We start from the raw sequence: 14,430 nt of genomic DNA on the forward strand, positions 1-14,430 counted from the left end.
TTTTTGTTCGGTGAACCCGAGGACAAAATCTTCTCGAGATATTCTCTCGCTTTCTTTCTCTTCTTCCTCAGTCGGTCTTTCTGCCCCTGAGAAAGTTTAACTTTCGTCTCTAGAACTTTCGGTTGTTGAACTTTTGGTTCTCGAACTTTTAGTTCTTCGGGCTTGACCTTGACTGGAATTCTTGCCACTTTCTGAGACATAACCCTTGATCTTCCCATTGATCTCCTCGGGCAATCTCGGGCAATGTGACCTTTGATATTGCAGTTATAGCACCTCCTGATCTCATATCTCCAGTACTGGCAATTAACAGCAATGTGTCCATGATAGCCGCAGCTGTAACACATTCTGTTATCGTACCAGTTATCACCGTTGTACCAAACACTCAAGTCGTAACACTGTTTGGCCTGGTGATATTCCTTCCTCAACTTTGATGGATTTGACGTTTTAGCACTGTGGTCTGACCTGCACCACTTATTACCAACATTTTTTGAGTTTTCATTTTTTATTTTTTGTAAATTTTGTTTTTGATTGGATGATCGATCCGATGAACTTTTATTATCTTTTTGTTTCTGTTCTGCTTTCTTCCTCAAAGGCTTTTGCTTAGAACATTCACCTTTTTCGGTCGATTGCAAAACAGTTTTCTGAAATTTTTCTTTCAAATTTAAAACCAATTTTTGTTTTTCTTTTTTAACATTTTCATCATCGGATGCATCATCACAATCTTCAACTTTGACAGAGTCAAAGTTTGTGACACAGTCACTTATTGGAACTGAATTGATCGGTTTTGGACAAGGAATATTCAACTTGTCAGATTTGGTCGCAAAACTGATCAATTTCTTTTCAAGTTCATCAATCTTGATCCTTGAACTCTTAGCTTCGTCTTCAAGCTTAGATATTCTTTCAAGATGAGACTTGATTGAATTTTCATTTTCATTTTTCAAGTTTTCAAGAACAGATTTTTCATTTTCCAAAACATTTATCTGTTCTTGAAGTTTCACTTCATTAGCTTTAAGATTTCTGTTCTCCAATTTTATCCAGAAATCTTCATTTTCTGATGATTTCTGTTTGCTTTCAAAGATCTTTTCATTTTCTTTCAAACCTTTGTTCTCTAATGTCAAACTGTTCACACTACCCAACAGTTTGGCATTTTCGACTTTCAACTTCTCACAAATACCCTGTAAGTCTAGAATCTGTTTTTCATCAGCTTTCTTCTTATTGTTCAACTTCTTGATCTCCAATGCTAAACTTTCTGCATCCTTCACAAGTTTGGCATTGACTGTCTTGAAGTTGTGACAATTTGAGCATACTGATGCAGACCTTGACAATTCATTCTTTACAGATTCTTTGACTTTTACAGCTTTTTCTTTCCTTTTCTCATCCTTGATCACCATCTGTTCTTCAATCCTTTTAATGAGTGGAGAAATTGTCAGTTGAGAAAATTCTCTAGAACATTTCAAGTTCAAGACATAATCTTCCCATTCTTCTTTCGGTAAAGCACTGATAAATTTTTCAACCCACTCTTCTGGTGCTTTTTTAATATCTAAATCAGACATTGAACTAACAAGATGTTTGTATCTCTCAATGACACATCTTGTGCTTTCTCCTGGAAAACCTGAAAAGGAATCAAACTCATTCTTTAATATTTTTATTCTATCAAGTGTTTCTTGAGTCCTGTTAACGATATTAAAATCCATGATTCGATAACACGTTTTTCAAACACTGTGATGAATAAGCGAACCAATCAGCAATCTGACACAAAAACTGATCGGATGGTCTAAAAGAGCGGACCAGAGAATACTGTGTCCAATAAGCGATCCAGATAGGCTATCCGGATGACAAATAAGCGATCCAGAAATGATCCGACCGAATGAGCGATCCTCGATTGATTGAATAAGCGGTTCAGAAATTGGTCCAAATAAGCGATTCAAGAAGTTTGTCCGGATGAACGATCCAACCGACCGAATGAGCGGTTCCTGATTCGTCCGGATAAGCGATTCCTGATCTTTCGAACTGATCTTTCGAATGAGCGATCCTCAATCCGTCCGGATGAGCGGTTCCCACCTGTCCGAAAAAGCGGTCCAGAACTGTTCGGTCGAGCGGTTCAGACTATGTTCGAACGAGCGGTCCTCAATCAAATCCAATTTTGATCCACTTAGACTTCGAATTTTGATTTGAAACTTTCCAGGGTTTGTCACGGTACTATTTTGCACAATCTCTGAGATTTTAACCAAATTCCGACCGTGAAATCTTCCCTAATCAGAAAAAGAAAGTGTAGAAGTAAGAAAAAGTGACTAAATCCAGCTGATTTCTGCAGAGAACCTCCTCCTGAGCTCTGATACCCAAACGAGTCGTTCAGAGGCTTTCTCCTTGGTTTCAGGTGCGGAATAACAAGAAACTAAGGTAGAAACAGCAGGCAAATCACTTTTAACTACTTGTTTATTGATTTCAAACGTTTACAGCTCAAATCTCGCACCAGCAGAACCTCGGCACGATTTCTATCCAACGTTACAACTGAGATCGCTCATCGGACTATTTATAGACATCTGGAACCGCTAATTGGGCTTCTTGAACCATCTGGAACCGCTTATTGGACAGGCCCAATAAGCGGTCCAACATGATGACACAAAAGCGGTCCAACCATGTCATATCAGCGGCCCAGAAACTGCTTTGCCGTTCGAGCGGTCCAAACATGTCCACTCGAGCGGTCCAAACCCTAATGGGCCTAATGAGCGATCCACTAACCTAAAACCTATACATTTTGACCATATCTCGTATTTCAAGTCCAGATCTAACGTTCTAAGATAATGACTCGATACAAGACGTAATCAGCAGATGTAGTGCACCAACATCGTCGTCGTCTACGTCACCCCGATCAGTTATCTTGCCGGGATTCGTTCCCCGATCTGCCACAATTACCGGTGACCCCACCCCTTTTTTTGGATCTCCATTTGGGTTTTGTTAATATAAAATGAGAGAAAGAGAAATGTAAGAAGAGAGAGTAATATTCTAGTGTAAAAGAAAAAGAGAGAGAAAAAAAAAGAAAACGAGTGGTTCCTCCTTGAATATATATATATATATATATATATATATATATATATATATATATATATATATACTAGTCGTTTACCCGCGCGATGCGGCGGGAGTGGCGATTTACAACAGGATACTCGTTTGCCGTTAGTTTATCAGCGTCTCGTGATATATTGTATAGTACTTAAGTTAGTTTATCGGGTTTTGAGTATTCATTACCACCGAAGCCAAAATTACGGTTAAGGGGATTTTAACCAATGGGGTGGTGGTCCCTTGGCAAAGGTGAAGCCTTTAAACACCTTAGGGGAGGGGGGGATCTTGGGTTCAAGTATTACAGATGACATGAATTAAAAAGAAATTTGTCATTAAAAAACGGTTAAGGGGATTTTAAAACCCTTCGGTTTGGTTATTGGTGGCTCTTGTGATGCATTGTACAGTACGCTTGTTAATTTTTTATTGGTGTGATCTATCTATGACATGAGCCTTACATATATCTCAATTAAATTGTGTGCCTCCACACACCAATAATCGAACACACGAATAAGCAAATATCAGCGTACAAAATACCTTGAGATTATTCATGCTTTTAGGCTTTAGCTCATATTCTCAATTTTTGTTGTATGCTTACTTTAAACTATTTATATTGTATGACAAACTATAAGTTAATAACTAATTTGAGAATATTAGCTACTGAAATACAGTTTTTGGGATTTATGAACCTATGTTTGTAAGTTTATTGAACCAATTGTGAGATTACCATCATGGAATCATATCTACGGTCGTTTCGCATTGATTTCACATTTCATATTAATTTAAATTAATTAAATTTATTATATGAACACATGTTTTTTACATCTTATCTCATCACTCTATAACTTTTTCCTTCTAAAATTCATATACATTTAGTTGATTTTCTACATTTCATATTCTATTCTAACATCAAATAATTATGAACCTACTTATAATACTTATGTATATCTTTTTAATCTTTTCCTTCATATTATATTAACTCATCCATTTCCACCTTTATTTATTTGATTTTAGAATGTCAAAATTTGATTTTCACTTGCTATAGTTATTAAAAGCTTCGGTTAGTACATGTTATTATCAAACCGTCTGCTTTGTCTGATGGGTTTGTGGAAGTGCTTTGATGATTGTTTATCACAGTGTGGGTATATATATAGAGAGAGAGAGAGAGAGAAATGGGAGCAGGAGGAAATGACTTGAAGTGTGTAAACAGTGAGAACGATTTTCATCCATAGGATCTTTGTGATTTGTGGCTAAGATGATGCGGTGACATTTTTTTAATAATGGGAGCCTTATAAGTACCAGGAGGGGTAAAATTGGAAGATCCAAACAAGGATGCACATGCTAATCACATGCCATTTTTCCCAATCATATTTAAACGCCAATAACTTTTTTATACGTGATTATTTTTCTAAAAAAAAATTACACCAAAAACTCAGCGTTTTTTAATCTTTCGAACGAGTATACTATTGATATACTTTTCGAAAAAAAAATGAAATGGGTTTTATGCCGTTTTTTCTGAACCGGGTGTTTTATGGCGTTTTAGACTAGTTACTTTTATGACGTTTTTCTGAACTATGTGTTTTTATGGCGTTTTAACTAGCTATTTTCATGGCGTTTTTCTGAACTGAGTGTTTTATGCCGTTTTAAACTGAGTTTTTCATGACGTTTCTTCTGAACTGAGTGTTTTATGGCGTTTTAGCTGGGTATTTTCATGGCGTTTTTTCCGAATTTGGTGTTTTTATTGCGTTTTATTTGAAAACCCAGTTCATGTGTGGGTTTTTTGACAATATTACCCTTTAGTGTAATTTAGTATCAATGCCATATGTCAACTTCAAAATCGTTCTCACCGTTCTCACACTTTTCACCATTCTCTCTAAATCTATGAAAATACATAATTAATTCAATTTTGAGGGATAAAGTTAGAAATACGCTTTATTTTATTTTAGAAAAAATCAGACAGAGTCTCGTTTGTTTTTAAAACCTGACAAGATACCACAAAAATTAAGTGTCCAAATAAAATAAACCGTTATTATTTCTCCGGACAGTAACTCATCATTTAATTATTAAAATCTTTAATACTCGTCAAAGTTTTTCTTATAATATATATATATATATATATATATATATATATATATATATATATATATATATATATATATATATATAGGGTGGAGTTATTGTAAAAAAGACCAAAAGTGTGAGAAAGGTAAGAAAGAATCTCAACCATTAGATTAAAATTAATTGAAAAGGGTAGGATTGTAAATGCATTAACAAATTCAAATATGGTAATCCTTGATTTAAGAATTTGGAGAGAGAAAAACCTGGATTTTAGGACTTATAACCGTCCATAAATATAACACCATTCAGAGCATGTTCATACATGGTGTTTTAAATATAACACAATTCAGAAAATATAACACCATTCAGCTAAAAATAACACCATTCAGCACAAAAATAACACCATTCAGCAGTAAATAAAAAAACACCATTCAGTACAAGAAAAATAACACAATTCAGTACAAAAATAACACCATTCAGCACAAAAATAACAACATTCAGCAGTAAATAAAAAAAACACCATTCAGCACAAAAATAACACCATTCAGTACAAAAATAACACCATTCAGCATTAGATAAAAAAACCATTCAGTAAAAAAACAACACCATTCAGTACAAAAATAACACCATTCAGCACAAAAATAACACCATTCAGTACAAAAATAATACCATTCAGCACAAAAATAACACCATTCAGCACAAAAATAACACCATTCAGCCCAAAAATAACACCATTCAGCATTAGATAAAAAAACCATTCAGTACAGAAACAACACCATTCAGTACAAAAATAACACCATTCAGCACAAAAATAACACCATTCAGCAGTAAATAAAAAAAACACCATTCAGTACAAAAAAACACCTCTGTATCATCTTCTCCACTTCCGGCACCACCACTGGCACTTCCGGCACCACCACTGCTGCACCACCGCTGCCGATCCGCACAACCACTGCCGCTGCCCGCTCGCCGTCGCCGCTGCCGCTCGCCGCTGCCGCTCGCCGCTCGTCGCTCGCCGTCGTCGCTGCCGCTCGCCGTCGCCGCTGTTCTATCGATATGGAGGTTTATCGGTATTAGGGTTTTGAAATTGTAGAGAGAGAGAGAGAGAAACTGTACGATCAATTGGAGAGAGATCGGAATTATAGGAATTTTGATTTACAGTTTCCTATTTTGAATGGATATAAAGACTTTATTACCCCTATAATTTTCAATTCAGATCAAAAGAAAAATCTAATGGTTAAGATTCTTTCTTACCTTTCTCACACTTTGGGCCTTTTTTACAGGATCCTCTACCTATATATATATATATATATATATATATATATAGGGCAAGGATAAATTGAAAACCCACTTGAGTTGAATAAACCCTGAAAACCCAATAACAACCATTGATCATACTTGATGGATGGCTAGGATTCACTTTTGCCCATAAGTTGCTTTTTTGTCTTTTTGTCTCATTTTTTTAATATATTTCATGTACTAAAGGGTAATATTGGAACATTACTATAATTTCTCTTACAAGAGACATCCATCATATGACAAACAGACATCCATCAATTTTTTAATATATTTCATGGCTAGGATCCTTTTTTACTCGTATATTTTTTTTTGGTTTTGTAAAATATTTTTTTTTGGTTTTGTTACATGTGTTAGGATGGCTAGGATTCACTTTTGCCTATAAGAAACCTAGAAACGTAACATATAATTTTTCTATGATCAAATGTTACATAGAAACGTAACATATAATTTTTACATGATCAATTTTACGTCACATATGTAACAACCACTTTTGTTTCCGTAACAGTTACTTTATTTTTACAATAACCTGGAAAAAATGTAACAACACACTTTGTTTCCGTAACAGTTACTTTATTTTTACAATAACCTGGAAAAAATGTAACAACACACTTTATTTTTACAGTAATTTAAAAAAGTGTAACAATGCACTTTATTTTCTGTAACGGGCATTATTTCTGTAACACAAAAATGTAACAAACATTTTTTCTTTGATTGTAACATTTTTTATGTAACACAAAAAAATTAACAGTCATTTTTTTCTTTGATTGTTACATTTTTTATGTAACACAAAAAAATGTAACAGCCATTTTTGCTTTGATTGTTACAAAAAATGTAACGGGCATTATTTATCTAACACAAAAAAACGTAACTGGCACTATTTATGTAACACAAAAAAATATAACATGCTTTTTTTCTTCGATTGTTACATTTCTAACACCCGGTTACATAGTGTTACATAAAAAATGCCTAGATCTTGGAGTTTCATAACTAAGACGCAAAAAATTGTTATGAGAATTGTTACATCAAAAATATAACATGTATATAAAAAATCTAACTTTATTAACAAGAATCCAACAACAGCATATTTTTTAGATTCAATCATCATAACAATAAACAAGAAAGTAACTTAGATTTTAATCCAATACATAAGAACTTAAATCAAATTGTTTCCATTTGTTCAGATCTGAAAACAAATTTTATACAAAAAAAATAAAAAAAATCAGTAATAAAAAACAACATATCCAGAAAAGAAGAACTAAAAAACATTCATCTTCTTGAACAAAAAAAAATAAAAAAAAGTTACAGATCTACAAAAAACAAAAAATGAAGATCTATAAAACACAAAAAAAAACAAATCTGAAAAAAAAAAACCCCGAAAACAAACATACTTATGGATCTGGAGGATCTTTTAGATTTGGAACATCATGTTCAATATTGAACATCTTTTGGATCATCTTCAACATCGAACCGTTATATGGAATATCATCTTCAACATCGAAACATCTTCAACCGGATCTGGAGCATCTTTTGGATCTGGTAGCATCTTGGAACTGGATCATCTTTTTGGATTTCGGATCTGAACCAGATCTGAATCTGATGTTGTATGGAACACCCGTTCGATCTTCTGATATTCTCTCCGATCTTCACTGCCTCTCTCACATTCCTTATTGCCTCTCTCTCTCTCTCTGATCTTCTCTCTCTAACCATCTATCTCTTGGATTTTTAGGAAGTAAAATATGTTCTTCATTTCATTTTTTGGGAGAAATGAGATGTGAGAGATTTGAAAACACATTTATGTTACAAAAAAAAAACAAAAAGACTAAAGGTGATAGTACAAAGTACACTTCATAAATCAATGCATGAGATTAGAAAAAGAAGAAAACAGGAGCCGTCACTTTTTACATTAAGTCAACAATAGGGAAAATGACGAAATTGCCCTTGTCTTCATCATTATACATAAGGTGATGTGGCTCAATCCTAGCCACATATGAGGGTTTACTGGGTTTTCTTAACTGGGGTGAGTTTTCTCATTATAATTAGCCTATATATATATATATATATATATATATATATATATATATATATATATATATATATATATATATATATATATATAGACGATGGTTCAAATGAAAACCACTTTTAACGCGAAAACTTAAAAACTAACTAAAAAGCCTAAAAAACGCACCAATTTTTTTACAATTTTTTTTTATTAAAAATTGCTTGTTTTTGTATATAAATTAAAAAAAAAAATTGTAGTGCATATGTGTACACATACACATGTGTACTATTACACATGTGCACTACAATTTTTTTTTTTTGAAATTTTTTTATATACATAAAATAGCGAAAATTGTTAAAAAAATTGGTATGTTTTTTAGGTTTTTTTAGTTAGTTTTCAAGTTTTCGCGTTAACGAGTGGTTTTCATTTGAAACTTCTCCTATATATACATATATCTATACATATAATAAAAGAAACTAGATTTGGGACACTTGTCACGTTATGAGATAATCTTGAAAGAGTTTTCCAGCTAAAATATATTTATTCTTATTTATCTCTACTTAATTTTTGAAATTTAAATAAATATGATAAGTATCAATTTTAAAATTAAATATATTTTTTTAAATATTATATTTTAAAAATATGTATCCATCTTCCTTTACCATAAATATGATAAGTGTCAATCTTAAAAATTTACTTTTAAAATAAAATATATTTTTTCAAATATTATATTTGAAAAGTATGTTTCCAACTTCGTTTACCATGAAATAATTTTCAAAAAAAATATTTTAAAAGTTAATATGAAAGTAAATATGATACGAGTATCTTTCATCATTTTAATTAATTTTCGTATAAAACAAATAAAATATATTTTTTCAAATACAAATATGGAGGCTTTTTTATTTATTTTAAAAGTATGTTCCTTTTATCTTTTTCCAAACTTTATATATTATATTACTTTAAAGTTTATCCATCTTCGTTTTTGCGAACAACATTCCAACCGAATAACTCCGTATTTGAATAACATGTATAAGTTGTTACTTATGTTATTAATAACTTTTTTACTTAGAATTATTTTTTTAACTTGAGGTATTTAGTAGATATTATTCATGTTGATTATTTATTAAACAAATAAAATATTAAAGGAATATTATAAAGTTCTTTGTTTGATGAAATTAATAAATACGAAGAATTGCAACATTGTATTTGTTATTTGGTATCAATCAATCTTCGTCATACTAACATTACCGATGTTCTATATTATTACATAATAATCTTTGAAATGTAAAGAGCTACTAGGTGGTTGTATGAATTCTAATACACTTTTTTTTTTTTTTGAATTCTCATAAAATACAATGAAATGTCAAAAAGACTAAAGGAACAAATTCGTTGTTCTTCTTAAAAAACCTATTAAGGCTGATACATCAAATTGTAAGTTTTTTTTATTATCCAAATGTTTTATTTGTAAAATATAATGTAACACACGTAAAATAACAAAAATACAACATATGATTACCTCTTTTGTAGTTGATAACAAGATATCATCCTCATCATTTAAAAAAGGTTTAGAATGAATTGCAATGTATTTATTAGACATTTTCAGTCTCGAACATAAAATTTTAGAGTACGTATGTAACTAAAATTGGATTTCAATACCTCTTAATTCACATTTTAATTAAGATTGTATTAATAATTTTGTGATTACATTAGGATTCTAATACGCCTTAATTCTCTCATAGTTTAATAAATAAATAGCACATCAAAGTTTGTTTTTTCAAAACATATCAAAATGATTATAAGTGTAATTTATTCAACCCGTGTAATGCAATACACGTGGTTTTTAAAGATATAACTTTTTTATTATATATTTCATAGATAAAACAACATGTATTCAACCTGTGTAATACACGGGGTTTTAACCTAGTGTATATATATATATATATATACATATATACATATATATATATATATATATATATAGTGTGAGGTTCATTGGGGAACACTAAAAAAATGGGGAACAGTGGGGAACCGACTCAAACGAACTCCGATTGGACTCATTCCAGCGGCGTTGGAACCGGCTCGTCGAACCCTAACTAGGATCTCTTAACCCTAAACCCTAAATTATAACCCCTAAACCCTAAATATATTAGGGTTTGGCTTTTAGGGTTTAGCTTTAGGGTTTAGCCTTAGGGTTTAGCTATAGGGTTTAGCTTTAGGGTTTAGGGTTTAGCTTTAGGGTTTAGGGTTTAGCTATAGGGTTTAGGTTTAGGGTTTAGCTTTAGGTTTAGCCTTTAGGGTTTAGCTTTTAGGGTTCATAGTTTAGATTTTACGGTTTAGCTTAGGTTTTAGCCTTATTTTTTAGCTTTAGGGTTAGAGTTTAAGAGTTAGGATTTAGGGTTTAGGGTTAAGAGATCTTAGTTAGGGTTCGACGAGCCGGTTCCAACGCCGTTGGAGTGAGTCCAATCGGAGTTCGTTTGAGTCGGTTCCCCGCTGTTCCCCACTTTTTTAGGTGTTCCCCAATGAACCTTCCCCTATATATATATATATATGTGTGTGTGTGTGCGTGTGTGTGTGTATAGAAACGGGTTCAGGAGAAAACGCTCAAAAGTATGAGAACGGTGAGAACGCTTCCTGGCCCAACACGTGTCACGACTCTTAGAAAAGGGCGGAGGGGCTTTTTTGTCCTTTCATATTTTCTTTTTTTAAACGTGTGTCACTTCATCTTTCCATTTTTTGGTGTTTAATAAATACGCGGCGTTTTATTGTTTTTAGATCAGAATCATAGTAAATATTTTGGCGTTTTAAGTATTGTTTTGGCGTTTTTATTTGTTTTTTTAGATTAGGATGCATGCCTTTAATGCAAAAACATCAGTAATTTTCTTAATTTTATTTTATATCTAGTGTTTTGCCATGTAGGATACAAGCCTATAATGTGACAGACAATTATGCCGTTTTGAAAAGATAAATAAATTTCAGTTTTCCATGTAGTGGCATTAATATAACTATAATGTTTGGCAATAATGTTTCCGGCTTTTTATTTTTCTTTTTACTTTGTTTGCGTTCTTTGGCGTTTTATATAGCAACATCCTGCTTTGCTAGCATTCGTTCTCATAGTTTTTCACACTATCAGGCGTTTTGTTATTTGAAGTTTTTGGCGTTTTATACTAATTTTTTTTAAATACTAGAGAATTAGATGATAAACAACAAACATTTAGATTACAAACAATATAAAATGAAAAAAATAAAAAGAGTAAACTGCCATTTTGGTCCCTGTGGTTTGGGCACTTTTGTCATTTTGGTCCAAATCTCAAACTTTTTAAATCTGGGTCCCTGTGGTTTCACTTTTATTGCCATTTTAGTCCAAAATTCAAAAACCCTCCTTTTTGACTGTTGCAACCTGTCTATTTTATCTTTTTATGCTGGGGCATTTTTGTCCAACTGATTTTCATTTAACCTATTAATAATCTCCCCATTTACAGATCACCCCCCCCAGATTATGATCTTTGTGTTTGCCAGTTTACTCAAAATAAAATAATCATATACAAGAACTAATTAGTTGAACACCAGCAACAAGAAAACAGGAACAATGATATGGCATCTTAAAAAAATAATCAAGTTTCTATTGCTTGTTAAAAAGGATGGATGAATAGCTTGTATAAATCACCAACTACCTGGTCTTTTCTTATCATCAACCATCACGTTTCCCACCAGATGATGATAATTACACGGCAGTTTAGGGACCCAGATGAATCAGACCAATAAATCAAAAACCCAAAATGGGAAAATATCCAAATTTAGCAAAAATAAAAAAATAAAGAAAAAAGATTGGATTTCTACCCTCTCATCGGCACCGCCGGAATGAAACAAAGGTTACCTCAGGTTGCCGGACATCGGTTAAAGTCACTCCCGCCTCCACAAAACCCAAACCTCTCTTGAGATCGTCAACCACCGCCTCCCGCTCACCACCACCTACCTCCACCACCGCAATCCTCCCTCACCGCCTCCCGCTCACTAACACCTACCTCCACCTTCACCGCTGTCGCCGACCACCACCACCTAGGGGGAAGATGATCTATAAATGGGGAACATCATGATCTTTGTGTTAAATGATGGTATTTAAAGGAATTAAATATATTTTATATAGTTTATTCATTATTAATAGGTTAAATGAAAATCAGTTGGACAAAAATGCCCCTACACAAAAAGACAAAATAGACAGGTTGAAACAGTCAAAAAAGGGGTTTTTGAATTTTGGACTAAAATGACAATAAAAGTGAAACCACAGGGACCCAGATTTAAAAAATTTGAGATTTGGACAAAAATGGCAAAAGTGTCCAAACCACAGGGACCAAAATGGTAGTTTACTCAAATAAAAGTAAAAATTATAATCTAATTTCTCATCCAAATCTTCACTGTCATCAGCCTCTTCTACTTTTGACTTTTTTGGCGTTTTGATCCTGTTTTTTGAATACCTTATGTAGATCCTTATTTTCCTACATAACGGCCATCTTTAGAAGATGCTTATTTTTTGTGGCATCCTTTATTGTGGGTGGATATATACTTGTTTGATGATACGTTGAAGATCAACGCTTGCTCTAATGTATTGATCCCTTCATGCCATCCATATATCCATCAAGAATAAAGTGAAATGATGTAATATCAGTGTCATCAGTCTCTTTACCTTGAATATTTGTCCATCTCATTCAGCAAAAGATTATAGAGATACCCAACTCAGAGAAGAATCCATTCAGTGAAACTTCATTCAGATCAATACTCAATATAGCAGAATCGAGGTTCTGCATCTGTTGCTTTTTTAACTATTATTTTTTGGCGTTTTTAAAGTGAATGCTTTCTAGGAAATATGGCGTTTGTTTCTGGGGTTGTGATCAGTTTATTGTGTAGAGACGTCTCTGTTATAGGATGTTTTTAGCGCGTGGTTTAGGCGGGATTTTTTTTATAATATAAGATATTAATAAAGTAGCTGTCTTTTCCATTACTGTGTATATTTACTGTTTTAATATATGATATTAATAGACTTTCCATCTCCCAAGTTTGGCGTTTTGAATGAGTTTAAGTAGTTTTTGGCGTTTTTCCGTTTTTAGCTTTTATTAATTAATACTTCTGCAAATTACTTTCATTATAGATTGGGAGTTTTTGGCGTTTTTACTCCATTTATGGCGTTTCATATGCATTATGACTGTTTTGGCGTTTTTATTAACATGATGTATTTTTTTTACTTCTAAGTTGAAAATTACATAGCAAACTACAGAAAAAGAAAATTAAAAAATAAAAATAAAAACAATTTATCTTCCAAATCTTCACCGTCATCAGTCTCTTTCTTCTTTTGAATCATGTTCGCTGGTGGTTTGGCTTAGCCATGCTTGTGTTTTTATGGCCGTTTGGAAAGACAAAATGACATGAGTTTTTTGTTTGAATATGTATCTTCAAACAACTCATTAGTGTCATTCGTCTTTTCATTCCATTAAAATATTCATCAAGAACAAAACACAGAAAATGACATAAGTCTGATCTCAGCATTTTTTTGTTTATGATTTGTCCATCTCATGCAGCAAAATGTTATTTGAGTCACAACACCTCAGGGAAGAATGCATTATCCGAAACTTTGGCGTAGAACAATATATGAATATACAAGAAACGATATTTGGCATTTTTGGCGTTTTAATGAGAAAATAGTGTATCTGAAAGAACCGTCGACTTTTTTGGAATCTTTGATGTTTGAGTGTTTTGGCGTTTTATAAGATGAATGCTATATAGTAGAAAATATGGCTTTTTTTTAGTAGTTGTGCTTGATGTTTTTGGAGATTTTGGCGTTTGTAAGATGAATGGTGTATAGTAGAAAATATGGCATTTCAGAGGCTCTCCTGGGTATTTTTTTTATGTCTGGGTTGTTTTTGTTTATATAGCGATGTGTTTTGATCCGTAATGGCGTTTTATTCATCAGTATGGCATTTTGGTATAGTGGTGTAAAGACGCTTTTACCCTTAATGACG

General features: G+C 32.6%; 1 long non-coding RNA gene across 1 annotated transcript; it reads right to left on the minus strand.

Annotated features, from left to right (window-relative positions):
• Positions 1 to 7,529: 7,529 nt before the first annotated feature.
• Positions 7,530 to 8,244, minus strand: LOC110881634. Its single transcript, XR_002559832.2, has 2 exons — positions 7,806 to 8,244; positions 7,530 to 7,600 (listed from the first exon to the last, which is right to left on the minus strand). It is a non-coding gene; the product is annotated as an uncharacterized LOC110881634 (long non-coding RNA).
• Positions 8,245 to 14,430: the final 6,186 nt, after the last annotated feature.

Source organism: Helianthus annuus, chromosome 10 (genome assembly GCF_002127325.2).
Source record: "Helianthus annuus cultivar XRQ/B chromosome 10, HanXRQr2.0-SUNRISE, whole genome shotgun sequence".
Lineage (NCBI taxonomy): Eukaryota > Viridiplantae > Streptophyta > Magnoliopsida > Asterales > Asteraceae > Helianthus > Helianthus annuus.